Raw genomic sequence first — 23,265 nt, forward strand, 5'->3', positions numbered from 1 at the left:
AGGTAAAGCTAAATGTTGAAATCTTTATTCATTTGTGTCTCTGTCCTTATCCAGACTAAGCTCTCATTGGCTATAACCTGTCTCATATTCATTGAAATCAGTGGAAATGTATCTCCTTACAGACTTTACGATGTGATCCACTTTGCTTCAGCCTGGCAGGCCCAGCATCACACTGATTTCCATCATAACACTGTCAAACAGTGCTTGAGCAATTCGTTCTTGGGATCCTCCCTGTGCATCACCACCCTCACAGGGAAGAACTTCTTCCTAATGTATAGTAAGTTGTGTTTCTGCAATTGATTTGCTGGGCCATCTGGCTCTGTCCCACTGTCTACCATCCTGTTTATGACCCACTGTCTATGATCCTGTTTCCCTTCTCACCCATGCTTATATCTAGTTTTCAGGGATTATTCTGAATTTCGCACGTTTTCCTAGGTGATTGCTTGGAACATAAGAAGGTGACATTACTTGCATGTGTATTTTGATCAGTGTTTCAATCAGTTACACATTTGTTTCTGTATTTCATAGCAAATGCTACAAGTGTCTCATGTCAGTTGCAAACTGTGGAAGCAATGTTGGACATGCAGGTACCATTTATTAATTGCCAATCTCTTGTGTCATGGTTTTCAGCATGCTACTTCTGAGCAAAATTTTCACAGTGGTATTCCCAGCACAGTCAATGCAAACCAAGGTGCCTTGGAAGATTCAAGTATATAAGTATTTAATGTAACTTATCTTTTACATTTGGTGTAGCTTACTATGTTGCAATGATAGACCACTGGTTTTGGGCTCTAGCTGTCTATGTGAGTAAAGCTCTTCCCCCCAGTTCCTGCTGTTTTATGCTGCAGATGAACCCTTGGCCCTTTCAAATTGTTTTGAGACCCTTTTTTCCTTTTTTTTACATCTTTTGTGGTCATGTAAGATCAGTGGCTGTACTGGAATTCTTGCTTATATTCCCTGGTGTAAGATGAGGGTTGGGTTTCGATCTTGATTTGAAATACTTTTGGTATTATTATTATTTTTTTTCTTTAATAAGACCAAATTACAATTTGACCACTTTCATTATAGATGATCAAACAGAACTGCAAACACAATTTTCAGATTAACATCCATTACAGCATAAGGTATTCAGTGGCAGTCTTTGCCAAGAGCTGTCTAGAACCTAATTATTCATCATTAAACTGCAGCCTGAAGACACAAAACCAGACCAGAGGTCTGCTGTATAACTTGCCATACATGCACATAATAAAACAGAGGCTTGGATCCTCAGGGGACTCAGGTCTCTGTTTCTGCTTCCTGCTCTTCACACTACACACCCAGCAGTTAAAATATATGCAGAGTTCACAAGGAAGGCCCCCTCCAGGTGCCTGCTCTGACAGAGCTCTCCTTAGCCCTAGCGCTCAGGATGCTGTGCAAGGGGGAATAGCTTTGGTAGGGTGGATGGAAAGAGCTTCTGTCGGCTCTCCTGAAAGGTGGGAGATGTGGGGATGAGCTGCCCCCTTATCAGGAGAAAGTTGATGCCAGTCCTCTCACATATGTGGCTTTCCAAACTCGGTATTCTGGGATGCTGTTGCTGCAGCCCTGCACCGTAGAATCATAGAATGGTTTGGGTTGGAAAGGACCTTAAGATCATCTAGTTCCAACCCCTGCCACCGACATTCCCTGATAGAAAAGTGAGAGCCTGAAGGATGGGGAATGAACCACTTGGGGAAGGCACCTCTGCCTGGGCTTCTGCAGCAGCATGGGGCAGGGTCATGCAGGCAGCACACGTTTCCCCTAACTGCTGCAAGGTCCATCTCCAGGAAAGTATTGCCCCTCTAATGACTTGCCTTTCATGGGGTAACCATGACATAACCTCTTGTTTGGCATTTGAGGTTCCAGGGTGCAGAAGTGAGACACAATATGCCAAGGTTTGGGGTTTTCTTCTGCTTCTCTGTTAGAAAATACTCTGAGCAGTGGATGGAGCATGTGGGCAGCCCGGGAGCTGTTTCCGTGCACTGGCTTTCATTTGGGCAGATCTCTCTACCACAAAAAGAGCTCATAACTTACTGTCTGTCTTTTAAGAGGGGCTGAGCACCTGCAAACTCAGCATGATAAATGAGAGCTAAAAAACTCAGCCACTCTCAACATTTCCAGCTTTCCACATAGCATTGAAAGTGAGTATGTACAAACTGATGCATCTGCTACTTGATCTGACCAGGGACAGCTTCCCACTTCCCATTTACACCCCACACTTACACAGCTGACTGGAAATGACTCCTCATAATGAGAAACATGAACGTGTGTTGGGCTGTTCTCCCTTTTGAGGATGGTATGTGATGAATTGGAAATAAGCACAGAAATTAAAACACTTTTACTTCTCCATAAAAATCTCATTCAGTAAGCCTCTAAGCTAATCACAGTTTTAAATTGTAATGCCTGGAGCTAAAACAATTGTATTTAAAGCAACAAAGCAGACCCACAGTATAAACTTCCATCAAGATGTTGAGCCTGTACTTGTTTTCTGTTTGCTTTCTCTTCTCTCTTAAGCCCTGATCTTCAGTAAAAACTGTGGAATAGGGCCAAGCAAGATGGAAAAGCCTATGTACTGTTACAAAAGTGAAACCCATAGCAAAAGGGAAAAACCTCCTTGATAAAGTGTTCAGCTGCCTCTGGTAGGTGGGGATGGTTCCTGCTGTTATTATGGGGGTAGTAGGTTGCAAAATTTCATGTCTTGCTTTTTCTTTTTCACCTCCTGGCATGAAAGACTCAAATTCAACAGTTTCTTTCTTCTCTCCTCTTTTCTTTTTGGGTAGAGCTGGAGGAAATCCGAACTCTCTCTCACCTTTCTATGTCCTCTGCTTTCTTTCTTTAGAGTATAGTATTGCCTTTTTCAGAATTACCTCCTTTTCTTTAAATCTTTCAAGTTTGATTATTGCAGCCCAACAAGATTCCTTAGCCAATGGAGCTGGGGCTAGGGACCTGTATGCCCTTTCCATTTCAAAAGTGTTAATATCTTCACAATCCAAATGGCTTTCAACTTTCCTTTCTTCCTTTTTTATGTAATAAAATTATTTCGGTTAAAGTAAGCTCCAGAAATTTCTCCCACCCTCTCTTCTCCCAAATACACATAGATAATTTCTATGACTGTGAGTTTTCAACTGCATGCAGCGCTCTGGAAGTGTTTGTCATTTCTTGTTTATTAACCAAATCTGCAATAAAAATGGATCTGAAATGCTGCTGCCATCTTTAGATGCTTCCACTAAAATTACTATAGGATGACTGAAGTGCTCGTGTCCTGGAAGTCATTAGAAAACTTAAGAGATACACAGATGCTTGACCATATCCCCTTTCACATCAAAATGCATCTACAGCAGAACTGTATGTGTTTTCTCCCATTCCTTCTTTTGGGTCCATACCTCTTTTCTTCCTGGAGGCTACTTCAGGACTGGAAAACCATTGCTTTTCAGCTGTATCTCTTCCATTAATCATCTGCTTTTCAAAATCTCTACTTTTTTTTTTTCTTTGTCCATAGATACTTGGATTGTTCTTTCACCATCTTGTCCTGCTGGACACCATCAGATCATAGCTGGTGCTTCTTTCAGATTCAGTTTTTGGGAACCCAACTTAAAATACCAGAGAAGATCTGGCTTTTAAAGGACAGGCCCTCAACCTCACTTGGAACGCGTTGAGTGACTGATCTGTGGAGGGATGTGGAGAAATGTGGAGGGATTGAGGGATGATCTGTGGCTCTTACCAGGGCTAATGACAGAAGTGACTTGTGGGTCTCCACAGGACTAAAGATGAATTTGGTCCCACTGGAACCAATTGCTGCATCCTCAAAGCACTTTTAAGTGACGCCTAGTTATGGGACTGGTGGTGTAGTTCTCCCCTACATAAAACTGACTTTCTCTTTTTGTTAGGGTTGAATCCAAGAAAGGAATGGAGGATTAAAACCAGCAATTGCTAGCAGCAGTAAACTCTGGTAGACTAGGGAGCAAAGCAGGCTTCTTTAACCCTCAAGATGAAAGCCTAGAGGCTTGCACACTTACTGAATGCTAGGTTTTGGCCTGTTTCATACTAGCTTGTTGGTCTGGCACATAGGCCTGTCTCTTTTTAGTAATACTCAAAGGTTACAAGATGAAGAACTACATGATGCAAATCTCAAAATCATAATCACTTCCGGGCTTAGAAGGCAAGCCTTGGTTGTGTTATTATTACTACTGGATGCTCTTTCCTCCTGTTTAAATGTAAACTGACCAAGTTGAAGGTAAATTAAAGCTAAACCAAATAGCATACATATTTGTTGCTGATCTGAATTGAGCAGGAAATCTCTGCAATAGGGTAAAGTTCTCTATTAAGGGATGAAAACACTTTTTGAATGTTCTTTTTCCTGCTTTCCAGTATACTTTAAAAGGAAGTTGAAGTTTCTCAGGGTGAAGAGGAGTTTGGCTTAATGACGTTGAACAGATTACACCATGAGGTGAATTAGAGTCATTCAGTGATGTTGCATACCTCAGAAAATTTGAATGTCGCATGGTTAGAAACTGTTTATTCAGAGCTAATTAAATCAAATCTTGTACATATGCAGTATTCAGCAATAGCTGCCATTTGCACTGTGCATGGTAGTCTGGAAAGTTATCTATATACACAAATTGCATTGCTTTAATCACACTCATATAGCTGAAATGGTACAATGACTCCTGTTTTTTTTCTTCGGTGTCAATACAATTATCTCAGGCTTTCTATATTTTATCAATAGTTAAACTTTGATGAAGGGGAGGAGAGCTAGGTGTGGGTTTGTAAACACTTTTCCAACTGGCATTGCCAGTATTAGGTGCCTTGTACTTCTCTTTCTGTGACCTTAGTCAGAAATGGTTTTGGGGAACAAACTTAGCAAAGTTAACTGAACAATCTTTTTGTGCTGAGCTCTTCACCACTGTCCCCCAGCTGAGAAATGGTTCCTGGCTGCATGAGTGTTCCTAGTTTGTTTCCAAGCCAATAAACCAGGTTAGATGAGATTGCCAACATAAGATCCTGGGTAAATTAGCCCACGCTGGGCCCAGGGCTTTTATACCTGGCCTGTGTCCAGGTCCAGAAGTGCCTTGTTAAAAGCTGAGCTTGAATGGCTCTGCATTCCAGACACTTCTGTGACTGGTGTGCATACATGCCCCACAATGGTTTTACCCATTGGACAATGCTCATTTTTGTATTTAATCACCTAGAAAGCTTTTTTCTGTTTGGGTTCTTGCTGAGCACGGATGTTTCCATTCCTTTCTCTGATTTGCTTTTATTTTTTGCATTGTCTATAAAAGATTGCCCTTCCACTCTCTCAGATATTCTTGCCATTAGATATAAAGCATATGTATTGGCATAAAATCTCCTGTATATGGAATGAAAATTACTGGCAGTTCTTGAAACACATTGTGGGCACGAAAGCCTAATTGTATGTTGGACAGTGGCGATTGTAAAAACATAATCTCAAATACTTGCGGTTTAAATCAGTGACCTTTACTTCTGTGAGTGGTTGCATTGATACTGAGATTGTCAAGTGCTAAGCCAAGCTGAAACCTTATCTTGTGTGAAAACAAAGGTGCACGCCAACAGTCCATGCCAACAAACAGCACGCCTGAAGTGCGAGGGCGAATGACGAGACCGAGGAGGAGATTAGCAGGTTAAGGTGCAAGAGTAAGAGCTTGTTCATGTGAGGAAGGGGTGATGCCTACAACCCTGATGGAAATCGTTTGCTAAGATGCATTCTGAAAGCCTTGAGGAATTCCCTTGACAGCCAGAGTATCTCAAACTTCTCCATCCAGCTTCCACAAGCTGGAAATGCTTTTAGGATACAACTGTTAGAAACTGGGCCAGATTCAGTTCCCAGGATACTGATGATGTACCCATTGATCTGAACAGTTTCCTTGGGGTTTTTGTAATGCTACAATGAACAGAACTGATCCCTCAGGTGCTATTAGGTGATGAATGAAGAGTCTGTGTCTTTGTTTTGCATTCAGAACAAAGTCAGGGTGATTCACCACTTCACACATTAGCTGCCCTGCAATCACTTCCTGTCTGATTGTTCTTGGTCACCTTTCATCACAGGGGCCCCTTTGAGGGGAGACCTAGTTGGGGGGGTGTAGGCAGTGTGCAAGTAATGTGCACCCAACAACTGTTGTACTCAACCTCTCCAGACAAGCCTGGGTGCAAATGCAGATTAGGATTTAATTTAAACTAAAATTAGTTTGATCAAGTATCTTCTGAATAGTTACTTTAGCTAGGACCACATGTGGGAATAGGATCAGACTAGCGTTGCTTTGTAGACGAGTGCTACTTTTCCTGCCTTGTATTGTTTGTCCAGAAAACAGAGTAACAAACTCAGTGCGATGAAGTCTGATTCACTCCTGTAGTTTTGTCTGCTCTCTAGTACTAGCAAGAGTTTGTTTGCTGGTGTTAATGGATAGCTCTGAAAACTGAAGTCCTGTGTTTTTCTCCTGCCTGGGCACACTCATTCCCAGCTCACTTTCAAGCAAGATACTAGAGGGAGGAGGAAGTGGTACTCAAGGAGTCTCTCTCTGCCCCTTAGCTATTCGTTCCTCTTCTCAGAGCAGAAGCAAGCGTGGTAATCGGCAACATTTGTACTGTGTGGTTTGCAGTGCTGGTGTCTGTGTCTCCAGTACATGACTGGTAACACACATAGCTTTGTGCTTGTTCCCCACAATGGAGCAGCTCTGCTCTGGAGACAGGCTGAGAGAGCTGGGCTTGTTCAGCCTGGAGAAGAGAGGGCTCCGGGGAGAACTTACAACAGTCTTCCATTACCAAAAGGAGGCTGACAAGAAATCTGAAGAGGGGCTTTTTACAAGGGCATGTAGTGATAGGACAAGGGGGAATGGCTTTAACCTGACAGAGGGGAGATTGAGATGAGCTCTTAGGCAGAAATCCTTCCCTGTGTGGGTGCTGAGGTGCTGGCACAGGGTGCCCAGAGAAGCTGTGGCTGCCCCATCCCTGTCAGTGTTCAAGGCCAGGTTGGATGGGGCTTGGAGCAAACTTCTCAAGTGGAAGGGTGTCCCTGCCCGTGGCAGGGGGCTGGAACTATATGAGCTTTAAGGTCCCTTCCAAGCCAGCCTATGATTGACAGTCACAAGGCAACATCTTATTCTTCCCACCAAGCTGCCTGAGTTGTCATCAGCAAAGGAGAAGCGGAGGATAGCCTAGTTAGTACTTGGGCTGAACTGCAACATGTGTAGCAATACAATATGTAGTTCATGGAGGACAAAATGGTGCTTTTTAAAGTGAGAGTGAATGGGAAACTCAGGAGACAATGTGGGCAGTCCAGATTGAGAGCTCTGGGCTCATCTGTAGTACACAGAAAGACCTCTGCACCACCCAGTCACCTGAGTTTTGTTTTCACTTGCGCCACTGTGGCTTCTGACTGCTGCAGATTTAAATCACTGGGAGCTGGCTTGAGGCCGAAGTCAATTTTGTTTTAAAGTTTCTTCTGCCAAAATGTGGCCCTGGAAGCTTGTACTTCGAGTTGTACAAAGTTTCATTTTATTGTGGTATGTTTTCCCCCTCCATCCCCAAATTGGCGACCGCTTATATGAATTTTGGCAGGGGACGAATGATCCTTCACACTCAGCCTGTAATTTACAGCCACGTTTGGTTTTACATAATGTACCATTTCAACATTGTCTGCCATTTCTTCATGTATTGCGGAAGACTTTCAGGTTTTATTAAACTGGCATATATAAATTGATTTTCCAGCTGGATGCAGTCACTTGGCAAACTCTGCACATTCTAACTACATATGAGCTAAATTACACACTCTAATAGTGTGTTTGAATTATTTTATGTGCAACATATAGTTGCAGGAGCATGTGGCAGTTTCCCAGTGCTTCGCCTAACTGGAGTTTTCCTCCTAGCTAAAGGAACTATTACAGAGACATAAATATTTTACTGAAGGAACAAGCAGGCTGTGCCTTCTGGTAGGAGAGGCTCTTGCTAATTTGCACTTGCTGAGAAGAAGTATTACTGTCTCCCCATGACATGAAGAAGTGTTACTTAGGGCAAGTCAAAGTCTGCAAAATTACCACTTGAGTAGAGTTCAAGGGCTTTATGGATATGAAGAAGAATAGAGTTGGACTGGGGCACCTTCAGTTTCAAGGGGATTTCTTGTACAAATCATCCATGAGAGGCAGAAGACTTATGCAGTCTGGCCTGCAACTCTCATGAGTGAATTCTGGAAAACTGGAGCACATTGATTGGATTTTCTCTTTTCTAAAATGGATCAAGATGCCAAGTGAGACACCATTCACCTCCGATGCGCTAGCCCCCCAGTATTGCCATTCTTGCTTCCTGAGAGTAGTAGGCTTTAATCTCTGGGTAGCCTCATGTTTACGTCAGCCTTTGTAAAGGATCAGAGTAGACCTTAATCTCAAACCAGTTACCCAATAATAAGAACTGGGGAGAGTACTGTAGTGAATACTTGCTCACTGAAGACAGGCAGATGACTTCAGTCCACGTAAACCCCAGTGTGTGTGGCCTAGATTTATAGCTGAGTGTTGAATTTGAGAAGCCATTTGGTGCCACCTGTGTGCTACCTACAAGGCTTGGCTTGTCAGTGGGATAGTCACTAGGGTTGGAATTATTTTTTTTTGATGATGCTCACATTTACCAAATAGCTTCACATATCTCTGTCCAGAGGGTTATCCTGCTCCAAGGGGTAGTGTTCAACTCAGTAACTGCTATTTCTGTCTCATAATGGCAGTAATCTTGCTCTTAAGGCTCTTTTGTGGGAAGTAGCTGATGATGGTCACACGTTGTGGTGCAGCCAGCTCCTAGGGTCACCAGGGCGCAGGCAGATGCAGTAACTCCGAGAGGCAGTGCTGGATTTCACATTGTGAACTTTTTCTCTTGGAAGGGTTTCACTCTGCATCAGAAACAATGTTGCAGCCTCATCTTCTTGAGCTGTCTATTGCACATCCTCCTCTCCTATAGAAGGTGGAGTAAAGGAACGCAGTATCGTAATGTTATCACCAATAATCTTTTAATTCACCAGATGAATTTTATTGGAGAGAAATTTGTTTCCTTATTTCCTGAGAGATGGAATTAGCAATAAATTCTGCCACTGCCTCTCAGTTCTCATTTTGTAGCCACTGCTCATCTTACAGTGCTTCAGGTGTCAGTTGTGCTATCTATTTACCACATGGATAAACACATAGCAAGCATTATATCACTTTATTAGGCCACTAATATCCAAGAGCTTTGTCTTATGACACGGTATAAACAATAAATCATATGCTCATTGCAGTTATTTTTTACATCAAGTTTTATTCCTACATCCCAGGCAGAATAAAGTGTTTGGTGCAGTTTTCTTGTTACGTCTTTCTGCCTTCTCTGTTGTTATTAATAGATGATGGTCCTGATTATTCTGCCAGGGGAAGCAATACTGGATAAATGGTGGGCTCGGAAGAGGGAATTGGAAAAAATGTTTTGGCTCTTACATGGTATTGATGACTGTGATTTTTCTTTGGGAGAGCTGGGTAAAACTGGTAAACTAAGGACCAAATAGTCAAAGTTCAGCCAGAACTGCTTAGCCAAATAATCCGTGTTAAAAAATGGTGCTCTAGAGCCCAGGGAGTGGAAATCATGGGTAGCATCTAGGATGTGTAAAGATGGTCTCACACTGGTAAGAGGTCCTCATCAAAGATTTCTTGTGGTAAATGATCAGTTTCCTAAGCTAAAAGCATGCTGTAGAGTCCCAGAATATGCATTCCTGGTAGGATCATTAGGAAAAGGGGCAGGTTTATATTTTAATGAAGAGGTGTGTGTTTTACCACAAAAGAAAGTGTCAGTAGTATGTCATCACAGCCACAGCCGTCTGCCCTGCAGTATCTACAGTTGCTGCCCATCATAACTTCCACCTTTGGTTTCCTGGTGCCAGGTGAGACCACAGCAGCTTTCTTAGCTGCTGCATGCTGGTTTTGGCATCACTTTTATTCTTTTAGGAGAAGTAGCAAGCAGCCTTTACTTTGCTTTTCTCCTCTTCCCATATGCATCCGCATTCCACATGGTCCCTAAACTCTGCCATTTCTTCTCTGCTAGCAGGGGTTCTCCCAGGTTTGTGTCTGGATGGTTATTTAGCCAATGGACAAAGTACAATTGTGAAAATACCTGAACTGAGCTATCTGGTTGGTACTGAATTATTCTGCCTAAACATAAGATCATCTCTTTCTCATCATTACGTGGTTCTGGGTGAAGAAATGGAAAAGGAGAAAGGCTGAGCACTCCATTAGTGTTGAACTAACTTGAGGCTGCTCACAAGATTTGCCTGACTGTATCAAGACTGTAAGAGGTACAAGTTACTATTTGGGAGAGTTTTCCTGTTGCCTTCTCTAATGTCTGTGTGGAGCAGCTATGGGGAGAAGGAGGAGAAAGGCTTTTCTTTAGAAGACCATCTTCAGCCTGAGCCTAAAATTGGGGTTCCCTATCCAGTCTTGCAACTGGAAGGAAAACAAGAACCGCACTATGTAGGAGGTAGATCTTATTAGAGTGTTAGAATATTTGTTCCCTAATTCAGGCTTCTCTTCTCTTTGCAAATCACACAGACATCCTGTTTTCAGCAGATTTTGCCAGGAATGTGATTTGAACCTCTGCTTTGTTTGCAGACTACCCACTCCATCTGTTAGTTGTTTGGCATTTGTGACCAGTGCTTTGTGGCCTAAATGGCATAAAGTCTTGTTCTTAGCAGGATGGCTCAATACGCAGATATGCTCTTTACTCTACAAAACAAGGTTGGATGCATTGTTTTGCTTCCAGTCCTTGATTGGGTGCCTGAAAATTTTGGAAAAGAGAATAATAATGAAGAATAGTGATTAATATAGAAATGCAGTTGTTTTCCAAATAAAATAATCCAGTTTTTGTCACAAAGAGGAGGAAGCATGGTCGAGTAACAATGATAGCATGGCTTTCCCAAAGCATATCTAGTCTTCATTTCCGTAACGCCTGGCTTTCTCCCACCTTTTCTGTGGGATTTAGGAGCCCAAAGGGTAAGAGTTAAGCTGTAGTGGGAGGTGTATGCAAAATGAAAGCTTTTCAGTGAGGATCATTGAAACTGAGAACACAAGTTTTGTTCAGTTGCAGATACAAGCAGATGAGGAAGTCCAGTACGCAGCAGAGCAGGTTTGGGAGCAGCAGCTTGCTCGTTGAAGAAGAGGATAAAAAGAGCCTGAACGTGATGCCAGTTTGATGAAATGTGTTCATTGGGAGGTAGCTTAGACCGATGTCATCTTCCATAAGTACAGACACATTATAGGCTGTAGGGGCAATAGGCTGAGGATGACTGTGTGGGAACATTAAAGGCCACATCTGTCCAGTTCTGCAGCTGCTTCTAGTCCAAGCCCTGTTTCCCCAGTTCCCTTCCTCACCCTGCATCAAGGTGCCTTGTGCCTCCCTTGTGCTGCAGGGAGATGCAGACAATATGGTATAGATCAGAAGATGCATTGGGAAAGGAATAATTTTATGTTGACTCATGCCAGATTAAATCATGTGTTTAGGATCTCGTGGGTCATGAACTGTGAGAACTTTCTATGAAAATTATGAGCCATAACTCAAGCAGGCAGCTCTGGGACAGCCACACAGCTGCACGAGGCATGCAGGCCATGCAGGCTGCCCTTTGCCCTCTTGCACTTGAGATGGAGGGGGGTTATATTTTATTTATTTATTTATATAGAATCCCAGCCTGGTTAGGGTTGGAAGGGACCTTAAAGCTCATCCAGTTCCAACCCCCTGCCACAGGCAGGGACACCTTCCACTAGAGCAGTTTGCTCCAAGCCCCGTCCAACCTGGCCTTGAGCACTGCCAGGGATGGGGCAGCCACAGCTTCTCTGGGCACCCTGTGCCAGTGCCTCAGCACCCTCACAGGGAAGAATTTCTTTCTAATGTCTAATCTCAATCTCCCTCCTGTCAGTTTAAGACCATTCCCCCTTGTCACTGCATCCCTTGTGAAACGTCCCTCTCCAGGTTTCTTGTAGCTCCTTTAGGCACTGGAGCTGCTCTAAGGTCTCCCCTTAAGGAGCCTTCTCTTCTCCAGGCTGAACCAGCCCAGCTCTCTCAGCCTGGCTCCAGAGCAGAGCTGCTGCAGCCCTCTCACCGTCTTTGCAGCCTCCTCTGGACTTGCTCCTGCAGCTCCACGTCCCTCTCCACCGAGAGCGGAGCAGAGTGGGAGGATCACACTGTCGCCCTCAGTAACCCTATCTCTGGCCTGCAGGTACAGCTGGGATTTCCCTCTCCGGTTCCCGGTAGCAGGGTTGTCCCGAGGGCGCGGAGCCCTGCGGAGTGCAGCCGCCGGCTCGGGGCCGCAGCCTCCGGTCCCGCCGTGAATGGCAAGGGCCCCTAGAGGGGGCTGGCGGCCCGGCGGAGACAGGGCGGCTTCGCCGGCACAGCCCCGACTGCCGGGCAGGCAATGGGCTTTATCATTCCGTTCACATCTTTACCCCGTACCGTGCCCCAGACATACTTACCTTGGATAGTCAACTTGCTGAGCGCTTGTCAGCACCGTGCCGCGCGCGTCAGGCGGGGAGCGGCATCCCGGAGACATCCTCGTGCCCAGGGCTGGGATAGAGGGTGATGTTTCGGGAGGACGGGGGGAGACACGCCCCCCCCCCCCCCCCCCCCCCCCCCCTTCCTGCAGCGAATGGAGATCAGTAACAAACTTGGGGTGGGGTGACAAGGTTTTCTATGTACCCTTTACTTTATCCCAGTGGGCAGTGAAAGTGCTGGGCTGCGCGGGCATACGCCTGTGCCAAGGATTGCGAGTTGCACTTCAATGGGGGAAAGAGCTGGGGTGGGGTGCTCTGCCGGCGCCCTGTGATATGCGTCTATATACATATAAATAATTACTAATGAAGGGGGCTTAGCCGCAGGAATGTGGTTTCAAAGATCTCAAAGACTTTTCTCGTTGAGAGAGACTTTCTTAGGTAAAATGGAAAAAAAAGAATAATTAATGTTATCAGGGATCAAACAGGACACTTTCCGTGTGTCTTGCTTCTCCCACACTGTGTATGGAAGGAAGGAGAAGCATAAGGAATGGGCAAACACATTAATCCCTTCCTGCCAAAATTTCTGTTAGAAAACCTCTCCGTCACCTACCTGTACCATTAGCCTGTTTGCAGGATTGATTTGATACATTGATTCTATTACGGCAGAGCTTGCGAAGAGTGAAAGAACATGAAATATAGTTCCCTAAAGAGCAGATTTCTTGGTCAAGAGAGAGTCTTACAGACTAGCAGCAGAAAGAGAGCGCTAGCAAGTATGCTAAATAAAAGCAGATACCAATCATAAACAATTACATATGTGCTTAAAAATTCTCCTCTTGACAACTTTACATTTGCTGGTGGAAGTCACCTTATGAATATCAGCAGATGAATTATTCTATATGGGTAAGGAGTTGAAAAAGCAAAGGACATCTCACTTTTTCCTTTAACCTTGGGGAATAGGAAAGATCTGGCTCTTGCATCTCTTCAGAGAATACAGTCACTGCAAGGGGAAAACCCATATGCATTGAAGGGCTTCTGAATGCATCTAAATAACAGGCATATCAATGAAATGCCAGACTTTGGCGCAACAATAACCCATCTATAAATCATACAGTGTGCTGTTTACCTTGGATTTACACTGAGCTGCAGAGCCAGCTCTACTGGGAAGTTTGCACTGACAGGCCAAACCATCCTGGCTAAGAAGTACATCTGCCTCATCCATTTGAATAAGCAGAGCCGAACTGAGGGTCTTAAATCTGCAAGGCATCTTTTCATATTCTCGCTAGAAGAGCATCCCAGTTTGTTTGCTTGCAGTTTGAACTCATATCTTGTGGTCATATTACTATGATCAGATATTAATATTAAATAATACTTGTTGTGAGTGGAATTGCCTTTCTGTTCTCCATACTCTCTTGCAGTGGGTCTGGCTTGTTGAGAAGGTAGTAATTATTCTCACTTCTTAGCTAACCAGTTTCAGTGCTTAACTTTCAGCCTGCGGTTTGGTTGCAGACTTTCTCCTTGTAATATTTGTTCTGCATCTTGGATGTCTGAGCATAGAGCACGGTATTGTTTCTGGCTGCTGCTGGTGTGACTCACATTTTTAAATGGTGGATAGATAACTGGCAAGTGACAAACTTTCAATACAAATTAATCTTTCTGGCATTCTGGAAAACACAGGATTCTCAAGGATTTCCAGAAATACCTTCTGGCTATATGAATATTCTGAAATAACGAATAGGATTACTCACAGCCAACTGCAGTTTGGCAGTCAAGCCTGCAAAATATTTTGGGAGAAGGTTTCTGCCTGTTTGTTTTCTGCTGCTCGGCTAGAACAAGTGCTGTCACTTCCCAACGTGTGACTAATTCAAGGTTGCCAAATCCTGTGATTTTTATCGCAAGTCTCGTGATACTCGATGGTTTTTTTTTCCCTATAACTTCCCCTTCCCGGAGACATTTAATTAGGTGAGAATCTCAGTTTTCATTTTTATAGAAGTCAGTTCCTACTCCTCAGACTGTGAAGAAGTTTGAAAATATGACCCAGGGGCATCCTAAAGACAACCACAAACCCCAGAAGAAACACACATGAATTTCACTTTCTTTCTTTGGCTCGTGAGCTTCAGATAGTTCCTCAAACATCTGATTCCCGACTTTGGAATATTTAGGCTGGGAATACCCTCAATGAATTCTCCTCTTTCCTTCCCTAAATTTCAAACACTGCCCATTTTCTTCAAAGGGGAAGGACTGAGTTGCGGAGCCGCAGTGCAGCCACCACGGCCCATATTCAAAGCGTTCTCTCGGCACCTGTACTCTTAACTCAGCCTAACTGAGCCAAACACATTTTTTATTTCATGTTATTTTGCTCAAAGGTCAAATTCTTTGGTTCCCAGGTGCAATGAAACCCATTACACCCTGTGCTGTTACAAGGTGACCCTCCCTATGGCCTGAAATCAGAGACACATTGCCTTCTCAGGAGAACCTGCCATGAGCAGTAGAGAGTGAAGCTTTGCATGACAAACCTCATCTGATGTGTGCAAATGCGCAGGCATTCATAAGAAAGCTTTTCAGTTACAGGAACAGAGGAGAGCATCAGGCTTTTCATAAATGAATGTTCCTGGAATATTCTCCCCTAGATACTCCCCTCTCATCCCACTTTTTCCTCAGTCATGCATGAACCAGTCTTGGTTTCTGTGAATGTACTTGCTGTTTCTAAGTGTTTCCAATAGGAAAACTGTGGGTACCGCTAGAGTAAATAAAGCACAGTCGATGGGTTGTTCAAACTGTTTGATTAGGGTTTTTCAGAGCTGGCTGAAAAACAGCCTTTCCAGTTTGTGAGGATCTTGTATTTTTTTATTATTTTTTTTTAGAAATTTGACATTGCTCCAATTGGCCTGAAAACTTTTCTTTTTTAATTTCCTATGAATTGAAAAAATGTGCTCTGGAAACATGGCAAGGGATGTCTCCTGCCGCAGTCAGACTGAGCAGAAAGCTGATCTGAGTTTGCAGCCTCTTTCCCCCAAAATGTTTCTCTGCTCTGTTTCCCTCCTGCCAAACTGTAATACCACCATCCCTGTAACACAGCCCAGGCTTGCTCTGGCCTGGGCAGTCCTGCCCTTCCTCTTCCTTCTGCTCCTTCATCCTCCTCACCACTACACCTCAGGTGGAGGGCATAATGGGAACCATCAAGAGACAGAAGGTTCACTGTGTGACTCTGTACAGCTAGTGGCCACCCAGGGAAGAAGGCAGCACCCAAACAGGGGACAGCTTCTACCCTGGCCTGCAAGAGGTTTTTTAGGCAGGGATGAGGCTTTTCCTTCCTCCCCAACAGGCACTTTCTAAGAAAATTGATGATGAAGTGGATGATTGCTGCTGGTCCTGCTGTTTATTCCTAATGTGAAGACTCCAATCTGTTTGGTGTTGGATTAAGCCTTTCACTAGTGGGGCAGAATTAAACTGGATAATTAAGAAAAGAAAGTGACTTTGTTACAGAGCACAAGGCTGCAAAGGGGTCTGGCTAAACTAAACATGAAGGACAGACACATTTATTGCCCTGACCTGCATCTCTGCTTTGACCTGCTTGACATTTTTTGCCTCCAGACTCTCCCTTAAATCTGTGAGAAGTTCTGATCCTGATCTGGCCATTGCAGCTGAAATGGGAAGGGAAAAAAACATGCCAGCAAAGGAAAGGCACCATGAAATAGACTACAGTGGAAGGAAATTAAAGATAAGGAGGGCTATGAGAGACGTACTGTTGAAATGTGTATTTCATTGACAGGGCATTCACGCTATGGAATGATAAAAAGGAGGAGGGGACATATCCTGCACACATGGCAAAGCTTTCTTATGTATGGGAAAAAAAGACTTGTGCATGAGAGAAGGCCTGGAGCCCTTTCTCCTGCCAAACTGCCCCAAAATGGGGATGGGTCTCATCTTGGGTGGCTTTGCCCCAGACCTGTTCCTGAGAGAAGGATGGAGTGAGGGGCTGGTCTCTGCTCCCAAGTAACAAGTGACAGGACAAGAGGAAATGGGCTCAAGCTTCACCAGGGGAGGTTTATATGGAGATTAGGAAAAATGTCTTCCCCAGAGAGTGTGCAGGCATTGGAATAGGCTGCCCAGATCAGTGGTGGAGTCACTGTCCTTGGAAGTGTTCACACACAGTGACATGGGTTAGCGGTGGCCTTGTCAGTGCTGGGGAACGGTTGGACTTGATGATCTTAAAAGTCTTTTCCAACCTGGTTGATTCTATGATCCCTTCATACCACGGAGTCACTGTGTGACAGCCACCTGCATGCAGGCATACAGATGCTCTGTGTCCTCGCTTCATGAGTCAGGAAATCCTCCCTCCTCCTCTGTGCCTAAGTTAAAAAAGTGCTGATTTAATGTCTTTTTGGATTTGACTAGAGTAGTTGGGAGGTTTCTTTCCAGTCAAAATAAAAGAAAACAAAACTCAAACCACATTGCCAGATGCTGTGCTGCTAGTATATCATAAAACAAAGCAAGCAGTAATTTTGTCATAGATACATATGGTACAGGGCTGATGGAGTCAGGCTGAAGATTCAGAGCTTTCAAAGAGGCCAGGAAACAGGCCAGGCAGTAAGCCTGCTTTTTAATATGATTAGATGGTTAGGAATATGAATTTGTATCCAGAGTTCTCTTTCGGATCAGGGACAAAAAGCCATTTTTAAAGGGGAATGTTGCAAGTGGCTGGCCTGATCCTCCATGTCCCTGTGCATCCACCACGGTGACTCATGGAAGCTGCGGTTCTCGTGATCTGCTCTCCTCCAGGGCTGGCGCTCCCCATTCAGATGACTCTTCCCATCGTGAACTGCAGGAGTCCAAATAAAAAGAATACTGTGGTGCACTGTGGAAAATGTGCTCCAGCCCAAGAGCCAAAGAGGAAGGAGAAGGGGGGCTTGCAGCTCTTGAATTACTGCTCCCATGAGACAATAGGACTAAGAAGATGACTGGAAAATGAGGCTGAAAAGAGACACTATGACTTTTGTTCCAACCACTTCTTTCTTTTGTTTTGTTTTAGCACATCCTGGAGCTAAAAATTTTACTACTTGTGATGGAAAATCAAAAACTTATGCGAAAATCAACACTTTCTCATGGAAAGAGCATTTTGCAGGATTTTTGTTTTAAAAGAAAACACTTCTCTGTTACCACAAAAGTGGTAACACATCAGTGGGCTTTCTGGTCCATTCTGCTTCCCGTATTTAGCCCTGTTTCAAGTGGGACTGAGCATGGACCCAGTTACTACATCCACAAATCCAGAACTACACTTTTGTCGATGCTTTATTACCCAGTTTGATCAGCTGCCACTGGGCTTCTCTCCACCAGTGTGCTTGCCATTCTTTCTGAGATTGCTGCTTTAAAAGTATGAGCTCCCAAGTGGCTGCACAGTAAGAATAGCATGATGCTTTGAGTGATGACATATGGTGTCCCTTCTCTTCCCTCTCACTGGAGTTCTGGTCCTCATACTTGGCAGCCTGATGCAGCAAACCAGAAGAGGTCTAGTGGAACAGATTTGTTACAATTCCAGGCTTTTGTGTGCAAGCTCCCGTGCTGAAATATCCAACTTGAGTGTTCGACAGTCACAACAGAACTCATTCTGGAGCTGCATAGCTTCTAGGGTGAGACATAGCACAGTGCATAAAAATAGGTCCCTTTATGAGTTTCTGCTCTAGTGGACTTGTAAGAATAATTAATAGGGCAACCACCATGCTGTACCTCTCTGCTTTCTGTGAAGCTGGGTAGGGTCTAGGGATTTTCCATAAGCTCAGAAACCATAGGGGGATCTTCAATATCATTTTGGAAAAACCCCCACACCTAACACTTAAACATTCATAGAATCACAGGTTGGTTTGCGTTAGAAGGGGCCTTAAAGGTCATCCACTTCCAGCACACTGCCATGGGCAGGGACACCTTCCACTAGAGCAGCTTGCTGCAAGCCTCGTACAACCTGGCCTTGAACACTGCCAGGGATGGGGCAGCCACAGCTTCTCTGGGCACCCTGTGCCAGCGCCTCAGCACCCTCACAGGGAAGAATTTCTTCCTAATGTCTAATCTAAATCTCCCCTTTGTCCTGTCATGATATGCCTTTTTAAAAAGTTCCTCTCCAAATTTCTGTCCTCCAAATCTAGCGTTACATTTTCATATTTAACATGGTCTAAAAGTTTATTCAAGATCTTTTCAGAATTCTAAGGGGAAAGTGCCCACAGTGTAAAATTAGAAACAGGAAATGACCAATTCTATCATTTGCCCTTTGACCATCTCCACTGGGGCTAATACTCAGCTTCCTCAGGGACCAGAGAAAGCAGACAGAGCAAAGCAGATAATTTGCATTGTCTGACTCTTCTGAGTGACTAGGAACACAGGTAGGCTGAAGTGGAGGTTTGCTCATTTTATAGATATATGGACAACTTAATCAGTGTAAATTAATAGCATCTTGGTATTTTTTTCTCTGCTGCACTGAGTAACAGTGGAGAAGAGAAACATATGGATGATAGGCAAAAGAAGAGAAATTTGCAAATAAGGGGGAGAGATTTGAAGTGGCTTATAGAAGACAGTGGGGTTTGTCATCCTAAAGGAAAGAAAAGTGGCTTTTAGAGTTGTGAGTTTGGAGGTTTATTTTCTGTTCTTTACACTGAAACTGTGAGTCTGATTTGGACCACAAAACTCCTAAGAAAAGAGCGAAACACTACCCCAAGAATAAAGGTAATAAAAACTGAAGGACAGAGAGGGAAAGAACCTATTTCCTAGACTTTGTTTCATACTGAAACTTGGATAAGATAACTTGCTTAGTATTTCCATCTCTTCAGTTCACAGTGAACATCCTTAAGCTCTTTGTAATTCTTCTAGATAAGTTAGGGTGCATACAAATTAAACATGCAGATACTTCTAACATGGACAAATGTCAAGAGTTCAGTGCAAGTAAGAGGAATTAGGAAGCTGAACTGGGAAGATACCCAGATTTACAGCTTGGAGATAGGGTAGAGGAGAGTCAAATGGCTTGGAAGGAAGCACATGAGACAGCACTTTTCTGTGCTTGATCTGGTACTAGAAGAGAAGTTCATTTTCGTCAGGTCACTGGATTTCTAAGCTGTAGGGTGGAAGAGCTGAGTGAGTGGGGGCAGTCTTTGGCGATCACTACTATTGGGTAGCTGAAGCATATTATAGAATTATAGAATAGTTAGTGTTGGAAAGGACCTTAAGATCACCTAGTTCCAACCCCCCTGCCATGGGCAGGGACACCTCACACTAAACCATGTCACCCAAGGCTCTGTCCAGCCTGGCCTTGAACACTGCCAGGGATGGAGCATTCACAACTTCCTTGGGCAACCCATTCCAGTGCCTCACCACCCTCACAGTAAAGAATTTCTTCCTTATATCCAATCTAAACTTCCCCTGTTTTTTAACCTGTTACCCCTTGTCCTATCACTACTAGTCCCTAATGAAGAGTCCCTCCCCAGCATCCTTATAGGCCCCCTTCAGATACTGGAAGGCTGCTCTGAAGTCTCTGCACAGCCTTCTCTTCTCCAGGCTGAACAGCCCCAACTTCCCCAGCCTGTCTTCACACAGGAGGTGCTCCAGTCCCCTGATCATCCTCGTGGCCCTCCTCTGGGCTTGTTCCAACAGTTCCATGTCCTTTTTGCGTTGAGGACATGAGAACTATTGAAAAACGTCCATGTATTTTTCCTGTTCAGGAGTGATTTCATCAGCTGTTCCTTAGTTTATCAAACCAGTCAGTGTTTTTTCTTCATAGAATCATAGACAAGTTTGGGTTGGAAAGTACCTTAAGATCATCTAGTTCCAACCCCTGCCATGGGCAGGGGCACCTCGCACTTGACCATGTTGCCCAAGGCTCTGTCCAACCTGGCCTTGAACACTGCCAGGGATGGGACAGCCACAGCTTCTTTGGGCAACTTCTTCAGTTGCCTTTATTGTTTTATACAGGGGTTGGTTTGATGTTGCAGAGATATAAGGTACCACCAGGGAAGGGAAAGTGTGAAAAACATAGCTAACCTTTTTGAAAATAGCTCAGTTTAATTCAGCTTTTGTTTTAGAACTGGAGGTTTGATGGGGTGTGAATGTGCCAGTTCTGGAAGTGCCCTCCGTGTTTTGGTGGCAAGTGGTAAAAGCCAAGAACCTGGGCTTTGGTCTGGGAGTCTGTTGCCTTTATGCATGTAATTGCAAACATCCTCAGCAAGAAAACAGAGCTGTGACTTAGCAGAATTAACAATATGACCAGCAGAAAAACTCATTGAATTCCCCCTGCTCTTCTCTGTTTCCCTGTTTTGGGGAAGAAAAGAAACAGAAAAGCAGATTAGCTTGAATGGTTCATTCTGCAGCAGAGAATGGAAGTATGTCTGGCTAAGAGTTTGGCACTGGAAGAACAGAGGATGCAAAGGTGGCTGAACAGAAACTCTGGGGTTTGGTTTGTTTTGATTCAAAGTCTGGGAGAAGTGGATGCTGTCATCTGTGCAATTATTTTTGTTGTTTGCAGGCCAAAGATAGGTTAGGCCCAGAGAGCTCTCTGAGTTGTCCTACACTGAGAGCCTGGGGAGTCCACAGGAACAGGGCTTACCCTTGCTACCTCCTCTCTGCCAGCCACAGCTACTCTTTCATGCCACTCTGCGCCGCCTTCTCCCTTTTCTGGGAAGAAGGGGAAATGGCTGGAGACTCCTCAGGTGACACTGGACCTTCTCATGCTTGGAGAATAGGGGGAGAAAGACATTGGACCCTTTTCTTATTCTTTTCCCAGTCCCAAAGAGGGAGAAGGCAGATTGGGGCTTCACCCTGCTCTCCCTCAACATAAGCTGAAAGTTGGGAGCGCAGCCTGCACCTCTGGTTTGCTGGTGAGCACAGTTCACAGTGCTCACAGGAGGTTTCCCTTGTTAGCACTGCAGAGGGTGCTGAGGGCAAGGGAAGCCCAGCTACAGCTCCCACTGGGTGCTGGTCCTGCCTCCAGTGCCAGCTGGGTACCAGTGGAGGGGTGCTGCACAGGAGCCAGTCTGCATGTGGCCAGGTAAGTATGCAAGAAACCCAGCCACCAAGTTAACTGCTGTTCATGCTCTTCAATTCAAATATTCAACAGTCCTGAGAAGTACAGAAACGTCCTCAGTTCCAACCTGTCCCTTTTTGTGTCAGGTAATTTAATTTCTTCCTGGAGGGACCAACGTTCAGATGATGAAAAGCCTTTGTCTTTGCATGGGGCTGTGTAAGATGGCTGCAGATGAAATCTCCCAGAATCAAAGAAAACATGACCACCGACTAGGTCCAAGTTACCATCCTTTGGATTTCTGTGCAGACTGCAGCTGTCCTGCTGGTGCCCTCTCCAAAATCAAAGCCCTCCACTCTGACAGCCAGTTAGCGGGACTACAGCTGCCTCTTGGAGAGGAGTGAAAGAGGCTGGCATGAGTTATCTTGCCTTCTATCAATGCAAAGTTACGTTTTCCTTCTATGACAGCATCCACTTGGGATACTAAAATAACTTTTCAGTGCCTAATTAAGCTGCCACTTCCTTATTGGGACTAGATGATGGTACAGAAAGATTGAGATCTGTCCAATGCAAATAAGTGGGTAGTCAGGGGATATGTGCCAAGAATCCTGACTCCTATATCTCCCTGGACTAATACCAGGCAACCCCAGTTTGCCTGCATACAGGAACGGAAACCTATAGTGGGCTGTTATTCAGGGATTGAGGCCCCAGCCTAAGGAAGGCTAATGAAATGCTTGACTTCTTTGTCAGTAGTAGCCTTTCTAAAATAGCAACAATTAAAGATGCTCCCATAATTGTTTCAGTGATTTCTCTCCCAGTTTTTTTATTTCTGTGTATCAAGGAATTTTAAAACTTTCCCTTTCTCTTCTTTTTTGATGCAGTCATTTGTCCTGGGAATAGAGCAGGGGCAGGAAAAGCATGACAGTATTCCAGGGAAAAAAGTTTCATTCCAGAGATGGTGGAAAAAAAAATTTGCAAAGTCTGTAGTGATTCTTTTCTATGTTTCTAGTCTATGTACAAGAGATGACAACAAAGATCGGCCCTACATTCTGAATTTACACTTCTCTGATGAGTTAAGTGGTGTAAAATAGTCCCTCCTCTGGCTCACCCCCCTCACTGCCATTCCTGTGCTGCCTTATTTGCCCTTTTCAGAAACTGTACAGTGACTTTGTTTAATTGACCAGAACAGTCACTGTCTGCAACAGAACTTGTAACGGAGAACTTCCCTCTGGTTTCCTTGATGAGTAGGTTGAAAAGAGACCAAATAAATACTCTGGTATTTGCTGCTGGTCACTGTAAACTCTGTGGTGTTATTCACGTACATGCTGTGAGTTCAACAAGGCCAAGGGCAAGGTCCTGCACCTGGGTCAGGGCAGTCCCAAACACAAATACAGGCTGGCTGGAACTGGACTGAGAGCAGCCCTGAGGAGAAGGACTTGGGGGTGTTGGTCAATGAGAAGCTCACCATTAATCTGTCAGTGTGTGCTCGCACACCAGTCCAGAAACCAGCCGTGTGCTGGGCTGCATCAAAAGGAGGTGACCAGCGGGTTGAGGGTGAGGATTCCCCCTCTGTTCTACTTATTCTGTGAGTGTATGAATATGAGCATCGCTCCAAGTGTAATTCCCAAAAGTACATTTTTCAGGCATCTTTGTACAAAAGCTTTTATGTAGAATTCTTCTGTTACATATTTGGCTTTTACAGAAATGCTTCTTCACTGGAGTTGCTGGAGTTACTCTTGGTACATAGGATGTGTTAGG

This window comes from Pezoporus wallicus, unplaced genomic scaffold (genome assembly GCF_028554395.1).
Source record: "Pezoporus wallicus isolate ANWC-B61680 ecotype Strahan unplaced genomic scaffold, APGP_CSIRO_Pwel_v1 scaffold_11491, whole genome shotgun sequence".
Taxonomy (NCBI): domain Eukaryota; kingdom Metazoa; phylum Chordata; class Aves; order Psittaciformes; family Psittacidae; genus Pezoporus; species Pezoporus wallicus.